Source organism: Oncorhynchus masou, chromosome 29 (assembly GCF_036934945.1).
Source record: "Oncorhynchus masou masou isolate Uvic2021 chromosome 29, UVic_Omas_1.1, whole genome shotgun sequence".
NCBI lineage: Eukaryota > Metazoa > Chordata > Actinopteri > Salmoniformes > Salmonidae > Oncorhynchus > Oncorhynchus masou.
This window is the reverse complement of record NC_088240.1, coordinates 63,024,219-63,051,802: the sequence shown is the minus strand read 5'-3', so window position 1 is coordinate 63,051,802 and position 27,584 is coordinate 63,024,219. Positions and strand designations below refer to the sequence as shown.

At 41.4% G+C, this 27,584-nt stretch overlaps 1 long non-coding RNA gene and 1 pseudogene across 2 annotated transcripts; one reads left to right on the top strand and one right to left on the bottom strand.

Annotated features, from left to right (window-relative positions):
- The first annotated feature begins 1,466 nt into the window (after positions 1-1,466).
- Positions 1,467-27,389, top strand: LOC135520231 (uncharacterized). 2 transcript variants are annotated; one of them, XR_010452359.1, is made up of 3 exons: positions 1,467-1,622; positions 26,541-26,617; positions 27,097-27,389. It is a non-coding gene; the product is annotated as an uncharacterized LOC135520231 (long non-coding RNA). The 2 variants fall into 2 exon arrangements; XR_010452360.1 differs by lacking the exon at positions 1,467-1,622 and adding an exon at positions 24,963-25,174.
- Positions 7,297-8,969, bottom strand: LOC135521260 (protein rapunzel-like; annotated as a pseudogene).
- Positions 27,390-27,584: the final 195 nt, after the last annotated feature.

Here is a 27,584-nt window from a genome sequence, read left to right as displayed (position 1 = left end):
TCCTTAAATGAACGGTTATCAAAGACGCTTGTGTCTTATCATGTTGAATGACTGTGGAAATAGAAGATTACCTCAATGATATTGACTTTACTTGATCTTTCTGACCTTGGCCTCTAGCTCTAGTGTTTCCTCTTTGCCACAAGATGTCACTTTAGCCCACTGGAAACCCCCCCAGTGTCTCATCCAAGACAGAATGTACCACTTTGCAGGAGAGGGGGTAAAATGTATGCAGGGTGGTTGTTTGGGCAATAAATATACACTTTTCTTTGCATAATGTGGATAGACATGATGTACTTGTTCAATAAATAGTTTGTCCTGAATATGGTTGTGTGAGGGAAAACTGGAAGAGTCTTTCATGTCATGATGAGAGGTGTGTGGATTTCACACTACCCCCTGATTGACACAATAGTCTAGTTTGTGGGTTATTGTTGCCCCTGACTTTACTAGTATTTCATTTGCAGGCAGTTTAGAAAGATTATACAGTCATTTACTATGACTTATCAGCCTTTGACAAACACATGAAAATACTGTCACAGGTCAAAACCATTTGCTGTTTATATGAAAAGAAACCATCCTTTATTCCGCATGACCACAGTTGTGTTACTTGGAATGAGGGATTGCTATGCAAACAAAAAGTTGTTACTTTTCAGAGAGGACTTAGCACCCGTCAACCCAGATTTGAGCAACTCCCATGGGAAAACAAATGTGGGTTGGAATGACAGTCCGTTAGAAAAATGGTTGAGCAACAGACATGAAAGTGCTTCTCAGGAATAGCGAGTGCTGTGAGATGTGAGATACAGCCGGAGGCTCCAAGGTTGGGCCGCAGCCAGATACTGTAGCTGCATCAACTGTGTCATCAACATACATTACCTTCAGGAAGTATTCACACCCCTTGACGTTGTCCACATGTTGTTGTGTCACAGCCTGAATTTACAATGGATTAAATTTAGATTTTTTTTTTGGTCACTGGCCTAAACATAATGTCAAAGTGAAATTATGTTTTTAGATTTTTTTAAACTAATACAAAATTAAAAGCTGAAATGTCTTGAGTCAATAAGTATTCAACCACTCATTTATGGCAAGCCTAAATACGTTCAGGAGTAAATATTTGCTTAAAAAGTCACACAATGGACTCTGTACCCCACACATACAATTATCTATAAGGTCCCTCAGTTGAGCAGTGAATTTCAAATACAGATTCAACCATAAAAACCAGGGAGGTTTTCCAATGCCTCGCAAAGAAGGGCACCTATTGATAGAGATGGTAAAAAAAGCAGCATCGAATATCCATTTGAGCGTGGTGAAGTTATTAATTACATTTTGGATGGTGTATCAATACACACAGTCACTACAAAGATACAGGCATCCTTCCTAACTCAGTTGCTGGAGAGGAAGCAAAACGCTCAGGGATTTCACCATGATGCCAATCATGACTTTAAGAGTTTAATGACTGTGATAGGAGAAAACTGATAATGGGTCAACAACATTATAGTTAGATACAGTTATACTTGTACCAGTGTTGTGTTCCAGAATGTTAATTTGTTTTACAGACAGACAGACAATCTTACACCATACAAGTTGCAAAGGTGGAACTTGCAATGATATCATTCTCAAAGGACAAGGTAAGGAACTGAAACAATTTGACGGATCTGTATTGTATTTTATCACTGCTAAAGTTCTGGAGTGACTAGTTGTACATACAGCATGTAAGAGAGTGAGAGGTGAGTGTGTGTGGGGTGAGTGAGAATAAATAGAGAGAGAGAGAGAGAGAGAGAGAGATAGCTAAAGTGAGAAAAAAGAGAAAAAGAGAGAACAGAGAGAGCGAACCGAGAGAGCACATATCAATATACAGATTACAACTTTAATTTGCTAATGGGTTTATGGACAGACAAATAAAAGGAAGCCCGGGGGGCTATTTATAGTCCTGCTACAGGGAACCACCCAGACTGAGGTTGAAGCTGGTTCGCTACTGTACATGTAACAATTTTCCTGAAAGTCTACCATCTAATTAGGAAGCCACACAGCCAGACGTGGATTGTTTAGATGGGGATTCTATGTATATTCGAAACTATTACTTCCCGTGTGTTGATGATCATAGATCGCTGCTGTGTGGTTTCCTGATTTCCCTTCCTCCATTTCCTCTTTCTCATGCTTTCTCTCACACTCCCTATACTCCCCGGGGGGAAGGCCTCTTAGTACAAAAGTGGAACTACTCTGTGTAGTTTGGGGAGGAGGGTAAGTGTGGGGGAGGAGAGAAAACAAGAAGTTCTGGCTAATATCTCATAGAGAGAGAGAGATTGGGGAGGAGGGTAAGTGTGGGGGAGGAGAGCAAACAAGAAGTTCTGGCTAATATCTCCTAGAGAGAGAGAAAGAAAGAACTTTTGTGAGTGTAATGTTAATTGTCCTATTTAACTTGCTTTGGCAATGTAAACACGTGTTTACAATAAAGCCCATTGAATTGAATTGAGAGTGAGTGAGAGATAGAGAGAGAGAGAGAGAGAGAGAGAGAGAGAGAGAGAGAGAGAGAGAGAGAGCACAAAATGAGGTGGAAACTGAGCACTTCCTAACCTCCTGCCAAATGTATGACCATATTAGAGACACATATTTCCCTCGGATTACACAGATCAACAAAGAATTCGAAAACAAACCCAATTTTGATAAACTCCCAAATCTACTGGGTGAAATACCAGTGTGTCATCACAGCAGCAAGATTTGTGACCTGTTGCCACAAGAACCAACCAGGGAAGAACAAATACCATTGTAAATACAACCCATATTTATGTTCACTTATTTTCTCTTTTGAACTTTAACTATTTGAACACCACTGTTTTATTAGACATTATATGACATTTGAAATGTGTTTATTCTTTTGGAATGTCTGTGAGTGTAATGTTTACTGTTCATTTGTATTGTTTATTTCACTTTTTTTTTGTTTACTACTTCACTTGCTTTGGCAATGTTAACATATGTTTCCCATGCCAATAAAGCCCTTGAATTGAGAGAGAGAGAGAGGGGGGGGGGGGCATATAGAGATATCGATGACACAGACAAATCTGCTGAGATTCTTGGCTGCTAACGTGATGTATGAACCGCTATGAGGAGAGGAATTTGTCTGGGGGAAGTCGAGGCTATACTACTAACACACACTTCATGGGGCCTTGAGGGGAGAGCATTGAGGGCTCGAGGGGAGACCGGAAGTGTTGCCCAACATGAGGGAACTGTTTGAGGCAGTGCAGATGGTGAAAACACATGTTTTGTATTCCCTTGACACACTTTCTCTATGGTATTTCACCATAAAGATGAGTTCTACAGACATTCCATTCACTATTTTATAGAGTCCCATATACCACTGGTCCTAGAGAAGTGCGTAGCTGAACACTCACAAGACTTCAGCCCCAACCTCTATATGCAGATCCTCCAGCCAGGAGAGAGACCTTTTAGAGAGTCGATCCTGAGTGCTGGGCTGGACCTGCAGCTGTGTGTCACTGAACAAATGTTTTAATGCTTGTTATGAGATTAGCCCACTTAAAGAGCAGCGGGCTGGTCAATGGTCCACTCCGATGGGTAATAACATTATCCTGGCTGGGATTGGCAGAGACAGCTAGGCAGAGCCATCCTGCCATTGATCCAGACCCTACAGGGCCACTCTGATGCTGCCCTCCATCAAATCATTCATTTGTTTATGTAATATTGATATTGGCTGAGATCTCTATACAGGCATTTGGACCTACTAGATAGAGTTTATTAGAATGTCTAAGCAGGTTAAAATATTAAGTCTAAGAAACCTGTTGCTGATTGTTCGTTAATGTCTCCTAACATTCGGGGGCTCAACCATATTGTGGAAACAACATGATGGATTTTGTTTCCTGTCTACTCAATGCTGATTTCCACAGAGTGGAAGTATAATAGGCATAGATTCCAATGGAAATGTCAGCTGTCGCTTCTTTTCTATTTCATCCGTATCTAGGGGAAATTTGGAGATGGAAGACAGGGATCAAGACTCTGATTTTCAATAGTGCCACTGCTTACATCAGCTACATGCGGTCCTGTTGAATTATGTGAATCTTCTAATTCTTTATGAAAGTGAAAATAAAAATCAAGCATTTTCAGGTTTGGAAAGGTTTAACATTTTACCACATATTGCAAATAATTTGCAAATAATCTGGTATTAAAAGTCAAACATAGTTATGCACAATATATGTTAAATAGCCTCAAATTGTAATCGCTAACTACTTTGAGACAGCTGTAGATTGTGGAGAATCACCATGCAAAACCTGTAACCCTGAGAGTCTTAGAGTTGTTAATATATTATACTGTATACTAATATACTGTTAATATATTTGTTGATAGCGCCCTCTGTCGTCAGAGTAGCACTTCTCATTCATGATGGAGAAATCCAGATAATCTTTTTAAACAGATGAACAAGGTAACCTTGGCTCCTTCACCACAATGTAGATTCCCTCAATAGAGCAGCCTAGCAAACAGAAGCTTTTGTTGTTCCATAGTGGCAGTTGGAATTCATGTGCTTTCAAAGGGAAAGCTCTTTATGCAGTAGTAGAGCTCCATGGATCAATGGATTTTACCCAGGAAAGCACACAGAACCACTAATGAAAACAAGAGGTACCATGTGCTTAAGCTGTATGGTTTTCTGCAATAACAGCTGAACTAACCACCAACCTACAGTAGAGATAAACAGACCATGGACAGTAACAACATGGCTCCAATCCTGTATTAAAAAACATCAACAAAAAAACACAAACTCAAATAACCTATGAATTGAGAAGTTGCAATTATTTCAATACTTGCCTTCGGAAAGTATTCAGACCTCTTGATTTTTTCCACATTTTGTTATGTTACAGCCTTATTATAAAATGTGTTAAATTGTTTGTTTTCCTCATCAATCTACACACAATACCCCACAATGACAAAACAAAAACAGTGAAATATCACATTTACATAAGCATTCAGTCGCTTTAATCAGTACTTTGTTGAAGCACCTTTGGCAGCAATTACGGCCTTCTTGGGTGTGACGCTACATGCTCGGCACACCTGTATTTGGGGAGTTTCTCCCATACTTCTCTGCAGATCCTCTTATGCTCTGTCAGGTTGGATGGGGAGCATTGCTGCAAAGCTATTTTCAGATCTCTCCAGAGTTGTTCGATCAGGTTCAAGTCAGGGCTCTGGCTGGCCTACTCACGGACATTCAGAGACTTGTCCTTAAGCCACTTATGCGTTATCTTGGCTGTGTGCTTAGGGTTCGCCCTAGTCAGAGGTCCTGAGCGCTCTGGAGCAGGTTTTCATCAAGGATCTCTGTGTACTTTGCTCTGTTCTTTGCCTTGATCCTGACTAGTCTCCCAGTCCCTGCCTCTGAAAAACATCCCCACAGCATGATGCTGCCACCACCATGCTTCACCGTAAGGATGGTGCCAGGTTTCCTCCAGACGTGTCGCTTGGAATTAAAAGGCCAAAGAGTCCAATCTAAGTTTCATCAGACCAGATAAAATATTATCTCATGGTCTGAGAGTCTTTAGGTGCCTTTTGGCAAACTCAAAGTGGACTGTCATCTACCTTTTACTGAGGAGTGGCTTCCGTTTGGCCACTATACCATAAAAGCCTGATTGGCGGAGTTCTGCAGAGATGGTTGTCCTTTTGGAAGGTTCTCCCATCTCCACAGAGGAACTCTAGAGCTCTGTCAGTGTGACCATCTGGTTCTTGGTAACCTCGCTGACCAAGGCCCTTCTCCCCCGATTGCTCAGTTTGGCCAGACATACAGCTCTAGCAAGAGTCTTGGTGGTTCCAAACTTCTTCCATTTAAGAATGATGGAGGCCACTGTGTTCTTGGGGACCTTAAATGCTGCATAAATGTTTTGGTACCCTTCCCCAGATCTGTGCTCCGGCACAATCCTGTCCCGGAACTCTACGGACAATTCCGTGAACTCGTGGATTGGTGTTTGCTCTGACATGCAGTGTCAACTATGGGACCTTTTATATATAGGTGTGTGCCTTTCAAAATCATGTCCAATCAATTGAATTCAAGTTGTAGAAACAACTCAAGGATGATCAATGGAAACAGGATGCACCTGAGCTCAATTTTGAGTCCAGTAGTAAAGTGTCTGAATACTTATGTAAAGAAGGTATTTCTAAAAAACTGTTTTCACTGTGTCATTATGGGGTATTTTGAGTAGATTGCTGAGGATTTTTTTTTATTTAATCCATTTTAGAATAAGGCTGTAATAACGTAACAAAATGTGGAAAAAGTCAATGGGTCTGAATACTTTCCGAAGGCACTGTATATATTATAGCAAGCTATGCTAGGCTGCATGAAGAGCACAATTACGTCCAGGGATGCCATGTTTACCCCAACTTCCCTGAGGAAAAGTTGCTAATGGAATTAAACTTTTTTGCATTGCATTTCACCAGTAGTCTGCAGGACAGGTTTGTGGTGTGTTTGAAGAGAAGTGCTCTTTCATGGTGACTATTTAACACACCCATTGGTCTGCAGCTTTTGATCTCTTTTCAACACCACCTGTTTTTCAATGGTGGTATATGTATGATCAATGAGACCATTCTTATGGAACTCATACCCTTAACTATGAAACTCAACCTTCAGAGAGGAGCAATGTTATCCCATAAAGCACCCTAGTAAACAACAAGAAAGATCCTAACCCCTGTTGTCCTCACACATCCCATAGACACATTAAGAGAGGCTGCATGGAAGATAAGGGGATGATTAAAATATATATATTTCCTACTGCACTGTATATTACAGACTGTACTCAATGAATTTTGACAGGCTTGATTAACGATAGCATAGCACTGAGGCTAAAGCCCTGGCAGAACCCTATAGCTACTCCACCGACCCAGAGCTGCTGGCCGTCTCCACCGCTCTCCACCTCCAACACGGCTAATGAGTGATTCCATCATGCTGATCCAAGTACTTTGGAGCTCATCTTCAGCATATTAGCGCAGCCAACGGTCATTCATAGACTATAAAACCAAAGCTGTGAACAGGAAATGCTGACTTATGTGTAAATATCAATTCAATTAGTAAGGGCCCCGGTGAGTGCAGGTGCACTAGCTTGTGTTAATGGCAATAGACATCAACATGTATAAACAAGACAGGCAAGACACACTCATATGTACATCCAATAAACAGCTGATGTGTTGCCATTTATTGTCATGAAGCATAATGACAGATGTAGAATTTAGATTATGTTTTTATTATGACTGAATTGGTACGAATTAGAAAGATTAGTCAATTCAACATCACTTCACATCCACGATCCATTGAGTTAAGCTATTGAACTATGAGAGAGTATTGAGTAACATCTGGTCATAAGCTATGGTAGGAGTTAGTCACTTATAATAAAATGCATATACAGTTAATTAAATACTCTGCAAACACTGGGCTATGTAACACTGCCTCAAATTAGCAATACATTCAGATTTCAATACAGTGAATCTAATTGCAACCAAAGTTTCTTGCTAGGACAAACTGCATGGTGTATTCACAAAACCTAATCACCATTTACCATAATTCCCCACACACCCTCTTTAAGGTGGTCAATTCAGAATTTAGAATAACCACCCAGGTTGATAACATAATGATCCCTATTTGTCTGACTTGTTGCACCTCTATCAGCGTCACTATGAGTGTACACACAGCGCCACATTCTTGTGCCTCTCCCAATAGTGGCAGTCCTCTGGGAAGCTCCAGTTGGCCCAACTTTCTTTGTGGTTACTGACAGCATGCACCACGAACCTCACCATCTGCTTCCCCAGGACCTCCATCATGGCCCGGGCACCGCCCTTCTTCTCTGGCCCCTCCATCAGTTGTCGGATGCAGTCGCGTGGCACCGGTTGGGGACCGGTGCTGTAGGAAACCACCAGGTAAGGTATCATTCACCTGCAGCCCCTCAAACAAGTTCTGACCGGCCATGTGTTGGAAGTGGTCCCTGGCACGCCAGTTCCAATAGCTGCTGCCAGAGTGATTGACCAGTCGGACCGACCAGCTCACCTAGTCGTATTTCCTGGTGAGGAATTCCTGTACTTCATGAGCCGTGTCCTGAAGATTGCGTTCCTCTTTTTCCTGGAGAAGATGCTGAGCGTCAAGGCAAGCCTGTTCAGGGAAGGCTGCTACGCAGGCCCCGATGCATGCCTTCATCTTTGATTCCACCTCCCTGATTTTGGTGCTCCAGTTATGGATGGTTTCCTGTTCCTCATCTGGTCTCCTGGTGAGGGCACAGAGACCCGGCAGGGCAATTAGGCCCAGGCAGAGGAGCTCCTTCATCCTCACACAGAAGTCCTCCAGTAGGCGCCTGTTTCTCGCCTCATACCTGAGACAGATGGAGAACCAACCACTGAACCGTTGTTAATAACAATAAAAGTAATCACCCTATTTTCCATAATCACAAGTGAACAGTTCAAATTCATGCCAAGTGTTCTGAAACTAAAATACTCAACAAAGCCATGCTTCACCAGTGCATAAAGGCTCATTTAGCATGGTTAAGAACACTTTACCTGTCCACCACCTCCAAGATGGACTCCCCAAAGCTGTTGGTGCCCATCAGAGCATCATACAGCACATACAGGTTCATCTCCCCTCCGGTGCTCCAGAAACAGCCTCTTCTTGACCACCTGAAACTGTGGCTTGGCCTCCAGAATGTCCATGTAATTCCAGAACTGGTTCCTGATGCTCTCCTCCACCGAGAAGTACTGGGAATCCAGTCGGCCCTTCTTAATCTCACAGTCAATGTCCTCCTGCTGGGTGGACAGTACATCCAGCTTGTTCCTCACCGCCAGGAACTGCTCTTTGACATAGCAGACCTCTTTGCTCTTCACGTTGTCCAGGGCTAGTCGTAGGACAGGGGCGGCTGCCTCACACCTCAACCTCTCACCTCAAAACTCTCCATCACAGCCTCAACGGCCTCTTTCTTCTGGGCCACCACCTTCTCCAGAGGACTTGCCATGCTCTGTAGGGAGAATCTGTAGGGAGAATCAATATGGCGCCATGTGTGAGTTTTCCCTCCATAGTAACACAGATAAAATTATCAATTTCGATATCACTATTGGACATTTACAAATAAGATTGAGAACCTTGTTTATATACCAAAACATACATTTATGGGCCACATCACAAATAAATCTTAAAGGGGCAATCACCAGTTCCTACACACATTTTTGGAATCATAAAGTAATGATATGTACGCATTGATTCCTGAAGAATATAACTTATAAATGCCTGAGTTAGTTCAACTACCTTACTGTATCAGAACCCAAAATATGAGCTGGTTTAACTCCAATGCTTGTCAATAAACTAAATATAAACAAACACTATAAAGTCTCAAAACATGGTTAAAAGTAAAAATATTATATAATGGATGGTCAGTCCTTATGACATTCTCCCAATCTTCTTCTGGATCATCCAAATGCTCTCTAGCAAACTTCAGACGGGCCTGGACATGTACTGGCTTAAGCAGGGCGACAAGGCTGGCACTGCAGGATTTGAGTCCCTGGCGGCGTAGTGTGTTACTGATGGTAGGCTTTGTTACTTTGGTCCCAGCTCTCTGCAGGTCATTCACTAGGTCCCCCTGTGTGGTTCTGGGATTTTTGCTCACCATTCTTGTGATCATTTTGACCCCACGGGGTGAGATCTTGTGTGGAGCCCCAGATCGAGGGAGATTATCAGTGGTCTTGTAGGTCTTCCATTTCCTAATAATTGCTCCCACAGTTGATTTCTTCAAACCAAGCTGCTTACCTATTGCAGATCCAGTCTTCCCAGCCTGGTGCAGATCTACAATTTTGTTTCTGGTGTCCTTTGACAGCTCTTTGGTCTTGGCCATAGTGGAGTTTGGAGTGTGACTGTTTGAGGTTGTGGACAGGTGTCTTTTAAACTGATAACAAGTTCAAACAGGTTTCATTAATACAGGTAACGAGTGGAGGACAGAGGTCTGTGAGAGCCAGAAATCTTGTTTGTTTGTAGGTGACCAAATACTTATTTTCCACCATAATTTGCAAATAAATTCATTAAAAATCCTACAATGTTATTTTCTGGATTTTTTTTCTCCTCATTTTGTCTGTCATAGTTGAAGTGTACCTATGATGAAAATTACAGGCCTCTCTCATCTTTTTAAGTGGGAGAACTTGCACAATTGGTGGCTGACTAAATACTTTTTTGCCCCACTGTATAACCTTTTTTCACTTTGAAAATTTTGAGTAGGTTGTGTAGGTAGATCTGTAGGAAATAAATATAGATTTTAATCACTTTTTAGTTTTAATTTTAAGGCAGGAAAATGTGGAAAAAAAGTTCAAGATGGTTTAGACTATATTGCATGCTCAACATTTTTTAGGGTAAATACATATTGATACCCCTGTTTTCAATACTCTAGCAGCCTCCCCTTGTGACGAAAACTACACCGATGTAAGGGGTGCATACTGGAGGCAGAGAAGTCAGACACAGCAGAGCAAAAACTGTGTTTCCAACGGTGCAGTTTAATAATAAAAACCCACCGGAAAACAGAACAATCAATAAATGGGTACATAACCCGATGCACACCAGAATAAACGTGCACAATCACTTACAATAAACAATACAGGACAAGGACATGGGGGGAACAGAGGGCTAAATACCCAACATGTAATTGATGGAATTGAAACCAGGTGTGTGGGAAGACAAGACAAAACAAATGGAAAATGAAAGGTGGATCGGAGATGGCTAGAAGACCGGTGATGTCGACCACCGAACGTCGCCCAAACAAGGCTGCCTCGATACCCAGAGGAACCAACCCGGCACCGACCGGCAGTGTGACCTCTGCGGCCACAGATGTTGCACGAGCTGGAACCCCCTCCGGTCTCCCTGCGCACCGTCCCTCCCAGCTCCATGGGTATCGTCAGAGAGGGGGTGCGGGAGGATAGATGCACCAGACCCAGATCTGAACGTCCGCGGGTAGCCAGCAGGTTATGGACAGGACCGCCCGCTGGTCGAACGTGAGGGTGGTGTCTCTGCAGGCCAACCTCACACAGACTGCAGAAATCCCCTGCAGTCCCCTGCCTCAGAAGGAATAGGCATTCACCCGCCGCTCTACCCTCGGGTGGGTGGTCGAAGACTGCCCGGAAGTCCTCAAACTGGTCATCTCCCTCTCTCCACACAGCATTAGCCCACTCCACTTTCCTGGTGAGGCACGAGACGAGGGCGGACACGCTCTCACGGCCCGAAGGAGCCGGGTGGACGGTTGCCAGGTACAAGTCCAGCTCGCAGTTCGCAGCCGTCCCATTGTATTCCTGGGAGAACTCCCTGTCTCTCCCAGCGGTCCATTGTCTGGACAACGTAGTCCATGGCGGTGCCAAGATGGTGGAGAATTGCTGCATGCTCCCAGACGCGCTCCTCCACACCTATACCTGGGGTACCTGCTCCTGCTGACTCCATACGTTTGGTCCGGTATTCTGCAAGGGGTGCGTACTGGTGGCGGAGAAGTCAGACACAGGAGAGCAAAACGTCCGCTGAACGTCGCCCGAACAAGGAGAGGGACTGACTTCAGAGGAAGTCGTGACAACTGATCCTTTTTCAAATTATATTATTTATTGTATAGTATTTTTTTAAATCACGGGTGCCAGAAATCATGGAACTGACAGCATGTATTGCCCCTCATCATCATTTTGAGATAAACCAAGTTAAAATGATAATACTATTGACTCAATATATTTTTATGCAAAAAATCTAATAGAAGTGATATTTTACATTCAATCTTTATTGATAATGCTGCATAGTACAACCATGCAACAAAGATCATAACAAGCATTAGAAAGCATAGAAATGGCATCAGTAACACTGGAAATCTGAATAGTGGGGTTAATAGCACAGAAGAGATCAAATCAAACTGCAGTGCTTTAGAGCACAAGAACAAATGAAGTAGAGAACATAACTTTGTGAACCGTTTCTTAGGCAAAGACACAGTTAAGGGGACACGGAACATGAACCACAGCGTAAGAGGAGACATTGTTGGTCAGTTATGAGAGGATACTGAACAAAATCAAAACTGCTATGGCAAATTAAGATATATAACATCCCCAAAACATCTAGAAAACATCCCCATAATGTCTTTTAGAGTGATTTTTGATAATCTTACGCTACTTTTGGTGTAAATGGCTTCAAAATATGAAAATAATACAATATAAGTGAAAAGAAAGAGGGTCACAGAGCAAAGACAATTCCCCAGAAATGTAGTTATTTAGGGTGTGTTCGTAATTTGTGCGCTCTGGACATTCGTATATTTAGAGCGTTGTCAAATTCTCTGTTTGTATATTCAGAGCGTTTCGCTCTTGGAGCATTTAGAGGGCACAGTGGACGCTCTGGCCAAGGTGTAGGGTTGATCTTACAAGTCATGCACCCAAACTAACTGGCTAAAGTTGACTAGCTTGCTAGCTACTTAAAGACACAAATAGGAGAAAACCTCACTCTGACCATTTTACTCGCCCTAGAATAGCTGGTTAGACTGTTTTCATGCTGTTTATAGTGTTGGTGACTAACTGTGCTGCTGGCAACAATCTAATTATGTTTTTTTTGCAGACGTTTACTGACACAGGTCATATTCAACAGGTGTTGCGTGTTCGTAGATTAATCAGTTATTCTACGCTCTGACACTCAGACGAGAGTGCTCTGAAATCGGAGTAGATGGTCAGAGTGAATTTACGAACGCACCCTTAGAAAAACAAACAAAGATTTGTTCTAATACTTAATTTCTCTGAGATACAAGAGAACACATAAGAGAGGAAGCACTTAAAGCTAATGTTTACTTTGACCTTGTATTTCTGTGTGTTTAGAATCATACTGCACTTGGTTGGTTTACAATCACAACCATCATAATGTAGTGTGTTCATGAAAACAAACTGATACACCTTACAATATGGTTGAAAAGGAAACAGTAGTGTTTTTGGACAGTATAGTAACCGAGTTTTGGTGTTACATTGAACAGGCTACAAGTGTTTAGTGTTACAGTATGACTTTCATCCCACTGACTTCATTATCTGGGTGTAAGCTTTTTTTAACCTTTATTTAAGCAAGTCAGTTAAAGAACAAATTCTTATTTTCAATGACAGCCTAGGAAAATGGGGTTAACTGCCTGTTTAGGGGCAGAATGGCAGATTTGTACATTGTCAGCTCAGGGATTTGAACTTGCAAGCTTTCAGTTGCTAGTCCACCACTCTAACCACTAGGCTACCCTGTTGTTGAATAATTATGGAAGCAACATGATGCTAGTGTTGTGTGTGTGTGTGGCATTAATTATTGGATTCCCTCCATAAATACATTCTTAGATAACTTTGGATATTTTAAGTTAGATTTTACAGTGCATTATTTATCAATACCTTTTAATGCTATTTCCAATTGAATGCTAAATAATAGTTAATTTAGGTGCTGAAAATAAGTAAAGTAATACTAATTAACCCACAGTAAAGTCCCCCAAAAATGTATTTAGATAATTAGCATGTTCTGTTAGTGTCCACAGTGTAGATAATGTTTATTTATTTATTTGATATTGAAAGTGCTAGGTTGCATCAGTGGCACTATTAGATTTGCATGGAGTGTATGTCTGTTCAAATAGATACCCATTATGGTGAATCTTACATTCATGGCCTAGTATGGTTCTCAATCAGAGGCAGTTGTCGTTCGTTGTCTCTAATTGAGAATCATACTTAGGTAGAATTTTCCCATCTGTGTTTTGTGGGTGATTATTTTTCCGTGTCAGTGTTTGTTCCACACAGGACTGTGTTGGTTTTCATTTATTTCTCTTGTTCCTTTTGTTTTCTGTGTCCAGTGATATTTCATTAAAATATATTATGGACACTTACCACGCTGTGCATTGGTCCGATCTGTCATACTCATCGTCAGAGGAAGACGAGAAACGTTACAACCCCATAGACTTCCAGTCATTGCGCTAATGCTAGTTAGCATTGACTCGCATAACTACATCTAACTTCCTTCATACTGGACACAGACATAAAAATGGTCTGACTCTGGTGAAGTAGATAAAGGGCCTCGTTGCCAAAATCCTAAAATATCCCTTTAAAGCCCTCATATGTCACCCGACCCTGGGAGTGGATGAGGATCAGTTCCCCTCACTCTGGGCCAGCACCTCAACCATCTTGGCCTGAATCTTCTCCACCCTGGGGGCCCATTTATCCCTGACTTCAACATTCACCCTCCCCTCTGACCCCGTATATGCCATTAGTGTCATCAGACCCATGCGAAAGATATTAGCCAATTGGGAACACTTTTTCTCCATGACGTCTCAGTTTTTCTTATAGTGCTCTAGGTACACCTCCAGCAAACCTCTTTGTTCAGAAGTGTTATGTGTCTAGAGCTAGGGTAAGCTTGCCTCTCTCATAGACCCTCTGGAACTCTGAACTCATTTTCGATCTGTTCCACCATGGTGTTGCGGGCGGTGTACTGGTGCTTGGTATACGCTTCATACTTTCTGTACTTATCATTGACCTCGTTCAGGGGAATCTGCTTCAGAATCTGCTGGTTTGTCTTGGAGATGCTTTCCAGCTTGGTGTGGATTTGGCCAAATTGTTGGACGTCCAAGTCTTGGGTGAGGTGTTTGGCTCATGTCTGCAAGTAGTGCCAACTTTATTGAATGTGAATTATGTGGGGTGATTTACTTTAACTTGTATTCAGAATATTCACAAACCTTGTGAATCCTTGATAACTTTTTATTGTGTACGCACATTCGGCAAATGCATCTGGAATTTAGCTGAATAATAATAGAATATTGTCATACAGCTGAAGAACAGATTAGTCTGCTCTTTAAACACCGACTGAGTCTTTACAACATTGAGACAACATTATACCCCTTATTTTTAACAAACAGAACAAGTATTCTGCTGCAGCCAATGGCAGATGGTTGCTGTCCAGTTCTGAAACTGGAGTTTAAAATACCATATATGCCCCACATTAGATGGAGATGTTAGTAAATAAATACTATTCTCAGAGTATTGATGAATGTATCAATTTGTATGCAATCATTGGAGGGGATTACGTCTTTTGATATCAGTGAGATCTACAACTAGCACTATTACATCTGAAATTGTGGACAAAAATATGTGACTGTGCTAGATACATTCAATGTCCATTGATTTAATCTAAAATTAGGATAAGTAATCGGCTCTTACCAGAGTCAAGTAGCTGTTTCCATTCTTCTGGTTCTGTTGTAGTACTCTTGGTAGTTGTGGTTCTGTAGTAGTAGTAGTAGAAGCAATAGTACTACTAGTCTTGGTATTGTCGTTCTGTAGTAGTAGTAGTAGTAGAAGTAATAGTACTAGTAGTCTTGATACTTTGGTTCTGTATTCTCTGAACTCGCAGCCTTTCATCCATCAGTAGACCTTGGCCAGTCCTCCGTGCCATGTAAGGGCAGGGTGTGGGAGTGGCTCATGCATACACAATGCTGATTGGGTTACGGGGTAAAGGCTACTCTTCAATCCACTTTTTATTGGTTCACTTTCCAACTTCGCCAACTTCCCTGGAAAGCTTTCAGTAATGTGAATGGAACTAGAGGAATGAGGAGTGACAATGACAAAGTGCAAAAAGATTTTTGAAATATTTTGTGCTTTTTGGGGCTGTGTCTTCAGAAGGTTCAGATAGAAATGATCTTGAAAGTTATGATGCCAGATGACGCAACTGCACACACAAAGCTACTGAGATGAGGATGTCCATGGTTGCTGTTTCAAGACAGCTCCTAATGTAGCACATGGGGATATGTAAATCTTACTCCTCAACCTGAAGTGTCCCCACTTGCGCCAGCTAGCTATTTGTGTGGCGTGACTGGTAAGACGCTTTGGGAGTGCGGTCACGTGCTAGCAAACAAGAGATCCTGGGTTTGAGCCTCTGTGTAAGGCGAATTAGGAGGAAGTGGTACTCGCTAAGCAGGAAGCGTGACGTCCATTATACTAACACCAGTACTACAGCTGTCGTGTAACTGATACCCATTGTCGGCTAAGGGGTGCACAGAGGTGTAGCAACAGCCAAAATAAAACTGTACACAGCACAGTAAGTTTACGTAAAACCGAAATGTAGGTAAAATAGTGAAAGATTTAATCAAAGTGGAGATGATATGTAGGCTACATTCAGAAGTGTCAGAGCCTTTGTATCATTGCTGTGAGTAAAATTCTGAGTGAGTGGAGGAATTGTAATGGCTTACACTGAGTCACAGCTCCTGGTCTGGGACTGTGATTGATGTAAATAAATAACATGCACATATTACTACTAATCACAGCTTAAAGTGTCCATTCCATTTCCAGTTGAAGGTGTTAACAGCCGTCTCTGTCAGTGAAACCTAAATCAGTGTGCTGCTAAGAGCTTTGCTTCCTCCACTGTCCCTGCATACCCTTACTGGGCTAAAACCAGTGGTGCTCTAATTGCAAACACACGTGACCGCCCTCCTTGATAATTTACCAACCAGTTGCGCTATGGAAAATGATCCGATAGCACTATTGGCGACATTTAAGCTAGCTGCGTGGAGTAAGCGTATGGCACTTTCTTACCTCCATTACATTAGCATAGCAGCCCTCCTTTCAGCACAAGGCCGATGTGAATGTGCCTTTATGGAGGGGTCTGGTAGCTCCAGTGAGGAAGTCATACATTTTGAGTGGTAGTTAGAAGCAATGGACGCTAACAGCCACTGGGCGGGACACTGAATCATACAGAGAAGCAGAGATGACAGAAAATCTGAGCTCAATTTTGGTGGAAGAGAAACCTGTTGCAGGGCAGCAAGGTTGACTTAAACTGTAGTGTCAGATGATGCAACTGTACAAAGAGACACTGAGATGAGGGTGTTAACCGCTGCCAACAACCGTAACACAGCTATCGAGCAACTGAGACATAAAGTTGTAGCAACAGACAAAATTATGTTATACACATTGCAGTATATGTTTCCATAAAACACCCTTATTATTATGACAGAAATGTAGGTAAAATAGTGAAAGCTTTAATCAAATTGGAGTTCATCTGTAGGCTATACTGTATAGCTGATCCTTCAGAGACTCAGGGCACTGCCCTGTTTGAAGCAGTTGGTCTAGGCCCATGTCCTGAAACCTGAAATACAACCAGTATTTCCCAAATAATTAACTTATTTCTGGTCATTTGGTAATTTGGTAATTTGTATTCAAACAACATATTTTGCCTCATGAGTACAAATAAAGCAGCTGCGATGGTGCTTCAATCAGGAAGTGGGCAGTTACTCTCACCACTCTCCCTAAGTGGAGCGGCCATCTTTACAGTCTCTAGACATGCACATAGCAGAGCAAGCTAAATACATTCTACATGTTATCTCACACTAAATCTTTACACAGTTTACCATTTGCATGTTTGCTCTTTATTTGAATAATTTTGTGTATCTTACTGTTCAATCATCACAGCTTCCCATCTTTCCTTACAGAGCACAGCCTGTGAAACAGTTTGGGCACTTCCCTTTGGAAAACAGCCCTGAGACCAATGTAGAGCTGGCAATAGCTGACTAATTAACACAATAGACAACAATACAGTTTCTTCTGGAGTTTTACTGACTTTGTGCGTACTAAATCCAACCCACATCTCCTCTGCAGTAGCACTGAGCCAGCAACTCCATTCCCTACCCAGCTATGGCTCCCCCTAGCCGTGCTTCCATATTTCCTTAAATATGCACAGCATAATGGCCTGTCCCGCCCTTCTCTATAACATTATAGAGAAGCACCTGAAAATCTCAATTTTTCTGGATACATTTTGAGATTAGAGTCTCTATATACCCCATTTCCATCCAACGGCACCCTAACCATAGTGGTACATAGCTTTTCTTACCTTTACAAGGTGCCTCTCTCTATACTTCTCTCTCCCCAAAGTCCCAACCTCGATAGCCTCGTTCTTCTTCCCAGAAATCCCTCCAAAAGAGGCACTTCCATGTAAGATTTATGTGTAGGAGTGCTCATATTGGACTCAACCATTATTGTAAAATATAGAAGGCCCCAGATGCTCAGTAAGGGCCTATTTGGGTACATAGTCCCAGAAGTGCCAACATGTCCCTTTCAAATGGTATGACACTGGCCCTATAGTAAATAACCCTCCCCTAACTCACTCTGTCCTCCCCCCCAATGGCTTTCACATCATATGGTCCATCCACCAGTCATACAGCCAAAACTGAGAAGAAATTGTCACTTGCTGCACAAATTAGCTCTCAGAGAGTTTCCACTGGGGTTTTGTAGATTCACCAAGCCTTGGAGCCTCTTAGAAAGGCTCAAAATCATTGCTAAGGGATATTTTGGACACACAGAGACCCCTTTTTATTGAAACTGACCATTTGAATGCAGAGGAAAATAAGCTGGTGGGAATATGATGCAATCAAGCAAAAAGACAGCACCGTCTCCAAGTGTCCATCTCCAAATGTATCCAGTGGGACACTGAGAAGGTAATTAAGCTCCTGAAGTTTACAATGTAATTTTTAAGAAAGTTTTTCTTCATATATTACTGAACAAATCGTCAATTTAAGGGGTGGTGGATGACAAATGACAATTTTGGGGTCCGCGCTTTGAAAGCCCAACAAGTAAGCTCACTAACTGACACGACACACTGTAGGTGCACAAGGTAAGGACTTCATTCTTGTTCAAAACTATATGTATATACATAAATAAACAATTTCTTTAAATAATTTGAAGGTGTCATAATATCAATGGTGTATCATCTTAAACTTAAATTATACATATTTACCATATAGTCTACAATATACACCTACCACTTTTTTATAATATTTTATTCAGCACTAGCCTTCAGTTGACTACATGGTCCTGAAACTAGATAACATGCTAACGTTTTTAAAATAAACTTACATAAACGTTGTCTTTAATATCAGAAAAATAACAAAACATAGCCTAGCAGTTTAAGACTTGACTGAACTAAATTTGATACAGCCTACCCTGAATAAGCAACTATATTTCAGGATCTGATAGTAGGCATCAAGACATGAAATGGGTATGCTTTAGAAATGTCCAGTGTTTTAAAAAGAAACACCAAAGTCTTATTTCCAAAGTAGAAGTGGTGGTAAAACAAATGCCAGTATTTTCCTGCGAGTCCAGACTTAAGCTGATACTTGTCCTAAAACAATAAGACCCCCAAACCAGTCGTCAACTGCCCAAAGCAACAGCAGATCAATCCAAACCTTCAGGGTCGAAATAGGGCGTAAAACGTGGTCTTCATTTTTATAAACCGTAAATAACAAACTCCTAAACACCTGCCCAGAATGAATCTCAACACTACAGCACAGATATGCTATTTAAATTAAATTATGTATTCGTAAACAATGACACATTTTATTCAATCGAATAAAAATGAGACACTAGGTACATTTACCTAGTGTTGTCAGAATATGGAGACAGGTTTCAGCGCAGGACTGGAGATGTCAGTTGCTGGCACGCACTGAAATGTATCCACAGGTACACCTCAAATTGACTCAAATTATGTCAATCAGCCTATCAGAAGCTTCTACAGCCATGCCATCATTTTCTGGAATTTTCCAAGCTGTTTAAAGGCACAGTCAACTTAGTGTATGTAAACTTCTGACCCACTGGAATTGTGATACAGTGAATTATAAGTGAGATAATCTGTCTGTTAACAATTGTTGGAAAAATGACTTGTGTCACGGACAAAGTAGATGTCCTAACCGACTTGCCAAAACTGTAGTTTGTTAACAAGACATTTGTGGAGTGGTTGAAAAACGAGTTTTAATGACTCCAAACTAAGTGTATGTAAACTTCCGACTTCAACTGTACCTTTTGAGCTGTCTGAATGCTCCTGACTAGTGGTTATTTTTTAAATAAACTAAATATGCTTCTCTGCTAAAATATGGGTAAAATATTGAAAGGAATGTGAGTCTTATTCAGTACATTTTGATATTGCTTGCATTTCTAAAGTCTACCAATCTTGCCAGCAGGCATGCCAGCGAAGATGATAATTAGACAAGCTAGCTACTCTAACTTGATTGATTGCCTCAACCTATCTGGGATAGCTAAAGCCAACTTCATATAATTACTAGGTGGCTAGTAGTATTCCTAATTTTATTACATTCAGATGATGTGTCACTGATCTACACAGAATACCCCATAACCTCAAAGTGGAATTGTGTTTTTAGAAATGTTAACAAATTCATTAAAAATTCAAAGCTTTCTTGAGTAAATAAGTATGTTTTTGTTATGGCCTAAACAAGTTCAGAAGTAAAAATGTGCTTAACAAGTCACATAATAAGTTGCATGAACTCACTCTGTATACAATAATACTGTTTAACATGACCACCCCATCTCTGTACCTCACACATACAGTTATCTGTAAGGTCCCTCAGTTGAACAGTGATTCTCAGGCACAGATTCAACTACAAAGACCAGGAAGCTTTTCCTATGTATTGCAAAGAAGGGCACCTATTGGTAGAGGGGTATAAAAAGCAGACATTGAATATCCCTTTGAGCATGGTGCAGTTATTAATTGTACACTGTATCAATACACCCAGTCACTACAAAGATACAGGTGCCCTTACTAAATCAGTTGCCGGAGAGGAAAGACACCCCTCTTGGATTTCACCATGAGGCCAATGTAACAGATTTTAATGGTTGTGATAGGATGTAGGATGGATCAACAACATCGTTACTATGCAATAGTAACATAAATGACAGAGTGAAAAGAAGGAAGCCTGTACAGAATAAGAAATATTCCAAAACATGCATCCTGTTTGCACTGAAGTAATACTGCAAATAAATTGGCAAATACATAAACTTTTTGTCCTGAATTAAAAGCGTTATGTTTGGGCAAATCCAACCCATCACTGAGTACCACTCTTCATATTTTCAAGAATGGTAATAGCTGCATCATGTTATGGGTTGGCATGAACTAGGGAGTTTTTTAGGATTAAAAGAAACACAATAGAGCTAAGCACAGGCAGAATTCTAGAGGAAAACCTGATTCAGTCTGCTTTCCAACAGACACTGGGAGATAAATTCACATTTCTACAGGACAATAATCGAAAACACAAGACCATTCATGCACTGGAGTTGCTTACCAAGACATCATTAAATGTTCCTGAGTGGCTTAGTTACAGTTTGGACTTAAATCGGCTTTAAAATCTATGGCAAGACTTGAAAATGGCTGTCTAGCAATGGCCAATAACCAACTTGATAGAGCTTGACACATTTTTTTTAAAGAATAATGGGCAAATATTGTACAATCCAGGTGTGCAAAGCTCTTAGAGGCCTACCCAGAAAAACACAAAGGTGTAATCGCTGCTAAAGGTGATTGTAACATGTATTGACTCAGGAAGTTTAATACTTATCCAATCAAGATATATTAGTGTTTTATTTTCCATTAATACAAAATGTATATACTTTGTCTTCCACTGACATTACAGAGTATTTTGTGAAGATCATTGAAAAGTAAATCAATTTGAATCCCACTTTGTAACAAAACAAAATGTTTAAAAAGTCAAGGAGTGTGAATACTTTCTGAAGGCTCTGAAGGCTCAGCAAAAAAAGACACATCATCTCACTGTTAACTGTGTTTATTTTCAGCAAACTTAACATGTGTAAATACTTGTATGAACATAACAAGATTCAACAACTGAGACATAAACTGAACAGGTTCCACAGACATGTGACTAACAGAAATGCAATAATGTGTCCCTGAACAAGGGGGGGATAACAGTTACAAAAGTAACAGTCATTATCTGGTGTGGCCACCAGCTGCATTAAGTACTGCAGTACAGATCCTCCTCATGGACTGCAGCAGATTTGCCAGTTCTTGCTGTGAGATGTTACCCCACTCTTCCACCAAGGCACCTGCAAGTTCCCGGACGTTTCTGAGGGGAATGGCCCTAGGCCTCACCATCCGATCCAACAGGTCCCAGACGTGTACAATGAGATCCGGGCTCTTCGCTGGCCATGGCAGAACACTGACATTCCTGTCTTGCAGGAAATCACGCACAGAACGAGCAGTATGGCTGGTGGCATTGTCATGCTGGAGGGTCATGTCAGGATGAGCCTGCAGGAAGGGTACCATATGAGGGAGGAGGATGTCTTACCTGTAACACACAGTGTTGAAATTGCCTGCAATGACAACAAGCTCAGTCCGATGATGCTGTGACACACCGCTCCAGACCATGACTGACCCTCCACCTCCAAATCGATCCCACTCCAGTGTACAGGCCTCGGTGTAACGCTCATTCCTTTGACGATAAACGCAAATCCGACCATCACCCCTGGTGATACAAAACCGTGACTCGTCAGTGAAGAGCACTTTTTGCCAATTCTGTCTGATCCAGCGACGGTGAGTTTGTCTCTGGTGAGGACCTGCCTTACAACAGGCCTACAAGCCCTCAGTCCAACCTCTCTCAGCCTATTGCAGACAGTCTGAGCACTGATGGAGGGATTGTGCGTTCCTGGTGTAACTTGGGAAGTTGTTGTTGCTATCCTGTACCTGTCCCGCAGGTGTGATATTCAGATGTACTGATCCTGTGCAGGTGTTGGTACACGTGGTCTTCCACTGCGAGAATGATCAGCTGTCCATCCTGTCTCCCTGTAGCACTGTCTTAGGCATCTCACAGTACGGACATTGCAATGTATTGCCCTGGCCACATCTGCAGTCCTCATGCCTCCTTGCAGCATGCCTACGGCACATTCACGCAGATGAGCAGGGACCCTGGTCATCTTTATTTTGGTGTTTTTCAGAATCAGTTGAAAGGCCTCTTTAGTGTTCTAAGTTATCATAACTGTGACCTTAATTGCCTACCGTCTGTAAGCTGTTAGTGTCTTGACGACCGTTCCACAGGTGCATGTTCATGAATTGTTTATGGTTCATTGAACAAGCATAGGAAACAGTTTTTAACCCTTTACAATGAAGATCTGTGAAGTTATTTGGATTTTTACAAATTATCTTTGAAAGACAGGGTCCTGAAAAAGGGACATTTCTTTTTTTGCTGAGTTTATTTATCTTTAAACAGGACAAATCTGAGTGGGCACGTGCCCTGTGGGCATGACACCTCTGCTATTTATGATTGTGTTATTATTATAATTAACAAGGGGAAAATAAATACATCAGAGCAATATTTTTTTTTTACCTTTATTTAACCAGGCAAGTCAGTTAAGAACAAATTCTTATTTTCAATGATGGCCTGGGAACAGTGGGTTAACTGCCTGTTCAGGGGCAGAACGACAGATTTGTACCATGTCAGCTCAGGGGTTTGAACTCACAACCTTGCGGTTATGAGTCCAACGCTCTAACCACTAGGCTACCCTGCCACCCCAATATTTCAGGGTAAGGTTCTTCTGTCCATGATATGCCATGCATATTGATGTTTCTATGACATTTTGATGTTTTCTATAAGCACTAGGGCTAGGCAATAGAAGATGGAGCCTACATGCAATAGATTATTACACATGTCTATACTGTATGCTGCTTTAGTGATGATATTCAATGCAAAATTGTACAGAGATTTTTTTTTTGTCAATAAAATGTAATTTGTCAAGTGTTATATTGTTACTATAACCTCTTCTTATATACATTGTTTATAATTCAGAGACCATACAGTAAGTGATATATAGTTCCCTTTTGAGTCTGTAGAATACTGTCTAATCAACCTATCATAATCAACATCTCATATCTCACAACCTGCCTTATTTCTGCTTGTGGTCCAAAAGGAGTTACTCCATTCATAAGGTTTGTCAAGATAGTTCATCTTCACAATGTTGTATCAAGCTGCATTTAGTTATGGTAAAGGATTCATAATTAAGTAATTTGTGCTTGTTCTTTTTGTGAGGAGTAGAGAGTAGAGTAGTACTTGATTGATCTCCACTTGGAAAATTGTTTTAGCACTCAGCATCATCAATAAATGTCTTGTCATTATTATGGCAAGAACAGCTTAAATAAGCAAAGAGAATCGACAGTCCATCGTATGTGTTATTTCATAGTTTTGATGTATTTACTATATTTCTACAATGTAGAAAATAGTGAAAACAAAGATAGACCCTTGAATGAGTAGGTGTGTTCAAACTTTTGACTTGTACTATATATATATTAAGACAAGGACAAGAGAAGACATGTAACAAACACATGATAAAAAAAAATCAGATAGACACATACAGTATGAAGGCACCTGCACCTTAGAGGCCTTAAAGTTCAATTCACTACAGTGCTGTGGAGTGGGTGCTGCATTACAGTGCTGTGTGTGTGTGTGTGTGTGTGTGTGTGTGTGTGTGTGTGTGTGTGTGTGTGTGTGTGTGTGTGTGTGTGTGTGTGTGTGTGTGTGTGTGTGTGTGTGTGTGTCATTGTCCATGATCATGTGTGTCTTAGCTTGCAGCCTTTTTATGAATATATCCTGCATTGATTCTAGATTGCAGCTGATTGTAGCACTGGCTTTCTTGATGATTTTGTCAAGCTGGTTTAAGTCCTCCTTGGCCATTCCAGCACACCACACTGCAGTAGAACATGCAAAGCATTTTGCCAACGACAATATCTAAGCTTCCCTAAAACATACAGTCTGGATTGGACTTTTTAGTACACTGTGTGAATTCTCCTTCCAGTTCAGCTTGTTGTCCACTATTACACCCACGTTCTTGTAAAAGTCAACAGTACTAAGGTCTTTACCATTAATACAAATTTGATTGGAAAAATAATTCCCCCCAAATCTACCACCTGCTCTTTGGTCTTTAGTAGATTCAGGTCCAGGTAGTTGGCCTTACACCACATTTCACAAAGGACTCTGTTGTTTCCCTGTGGTGAGTATTGTCTCATCTCGTGACACAGCTTACTATAGCAGTCATCAGTTCAGTGTTGTGTGTAAAGACATTTGTGTAAAGGATAAACAGGAAAGGTGACAGGACCGTCCCTTGCGGGGGCCCCCATGTTTGTACATATCCGATCCAATACTGCCTGGTTCAGTCTTATGAACCGTGGTCTATTGGTCAGATCACAATCTATTTGATTATGTGTGGGTTGACGTGAATGTCCTTTAGCTTTTGGGCCAGAAGGTGGGGTTGTATGGTATGGAAAGCACTGGAGAAGTCAAAGAACATTGTTGTCACCACATAGCCAGGCTTCTCCAGGTGCTCTGTGGAGGAGATCGAGCAGAACATCTTCAACACCAGTTTTAGGGTGGTATGCAAATAGCAAAGGATCCAGGTAGGATGCCACCTCGGCTCTTAATAAGGGCATTCAAATTTGTTCAATCATAATGTAATAAAGATATAAATAAGTCATATTCTTCCAAAATCAAGGTGTTTATTTTGGTCATTATTCTATAACACCTATCCAATTGTTTCAGATCAGGAGCATTTGAAATTCAGAAAAATACTTCAGTAAGTTAAATGTTATTAATGTGCAAAAGATGGACAGTATGTTTAAATGAAAAAGGAAAAACATTTGTTTCGCTTTATTGCTATTACAAACTGTACAATATTTTATGCTAAATTAAACACCTGATAGAATAACGCTGCAAGTATACATGCTAAGGTACACCTGTAAGTTCAACCTGTCAGGAAACTCCTGAACATGCACAAACAGTGCCTCCTGTTGATAGGCTCAATGACATCAATTTCAGAAATGAACCAGGTATCTATTCAGTCCTGAAACCGTTTGTTACCGGCCATGCTCAACATCTCATTTTAAGTAAGTGGTCTGTATGGAATGTCAAAAGAAGAAGCTATCCAAACTTGCCACCCTACTGCCTGCCCCTGCGTCGTCCCCTAGTCCCCCCAGGTGTCTGTGTTCTGGGGGGGGGTGGCAGAGCTGTGTGGGGTTCGTCTGAAGGGAGGACATTTTGCGGGCACGACGGCGTCTGGATGCTTCTCTCCAAGCCTCCCTCTGCTGTCTCTGGGTTTCTTCAGGTAGATCTGATATCAGCACCCTCTTCTGATAATACCTGAAGAGAGAATGAGTATGAACACAGGCTCCACAACACAGATACACACACTAGGGCTGTCATAGTAGAACCGCCCAACCTTTGCTTTTGGAGAATGTGCTTATTGTTTTCTAGGTATTATCACTGCACAAGCAATTCGCTGCACTTGCGATAACATCTGCAAATAAACTTTGATTTGACAACCCGTCATAAATACAGACCGTACACAAATTGATGTAAGCCTAAACCTTGGTGGACAGTCATTGTTTAACATTTCAGTAAATGTATTTATTTTGTTTGGAGTGGTACACTTCCACATGGAGATTAAAAGAACGAATGACGCTGTTTTGCTGCTTTAAGTCATTTATTTACCAGGCCTCTATAACCGGCAGATGCTTGATAGAAAACATGAACATGTATATACTATTACTATTATGGCTAAACAGAGTTTGGAGAGCACACCTCTGTAGTGTAGTGCAGCTCGCTCTACTTTGTCTTCTTGGCAGGTGGCTGTTAGTCAGGTTCCATGTCCTCTTCATCTCCTTCCGTTCTATCTCCATCGTCTTCTCCCACTTCCACATCTGAAGCCCTTTCGTCCACTCCTTCCCCAGTGCTAACGTCACCCTCTTCTCCCTCTTGTCCTTCCAGGAGACTACCACTGGTGGCTTCTGTGGAGTTGGTGGGGGGCTGGTTGACAGGGATATCTGTTTGAAGAAAAATGCAAGGTATTTTTTATGCAAGGTATATCTTCAATAAAATAAAGTTGCATTCATTCTGCAATCTTCACTTTGTGTTGCTACACAGAGGGGAGTTGTTGGTATATGTTGTTGTATGTATGCTGTTGAACGTATACTGACTGTACAAAACATTAAGGATACCTACTACCATACCCTGTTGAAAGGCACTTAACTCTTTTGTCTGTCCCATTAACCCTCTGAACGGCACACATGCGACAATTGAGAAATGGATTGTGTAAGGCTTACAAACCCTTCCTTAACCTGCCTCCTCCCCTTCATCTACACTGATTGAAGTGGATTTAACAAGTGACATCAATAAGGGATCATAGCTTTCACCTGGATTCACCTGGTCAGTCTATGTAAAGAGCAGGTGTCCTTAATGTTTTATACACTCAGGGTATTTTGTGTATGCTGTTGAGAGTGGAGAGTAACTTACGCTTCAGTAAAGATTCATCGTATTTGAGCAGCTCCTGGAGGCAGTCCTCCTCCAGACCTGGCCGAGGGTTGGTGGGCACCATGATTTCTACTCCCCAGCAGCCACCACGTGACTGCTACCCTATGAGGACGGACCTAAAGCCCAGAGCATGCACTTTCCGGAGCTGCAGAAGACAAAATGGTTTACAGAATTATAATTTCAATCAGGTGGCTGCTAATCATAAATAAAATAGGAATTAGTTCAATTCAAATGGAATAAAGCTAAGAATGTGTCCAGAAATATGGAGGGTTACCATTATGAAAAGTGAGTCCAGGAACCTGGCAACGTTGTTTTAAAGGATGGTCGGTCTTGTCCACTCTATCAGTGTCTTGTCCATTGCCTTATTTTGTCATTTGTGGTATTTCTTGAAAGGCTGCACGGTTTTGTAGGTCTCACATATTTTAGAAGCATAATTTAACAACCTTTTGCAGTTGTCACACACCTTCGTTGAGCCATGAGTTGGTTAAATTTGATAAACAA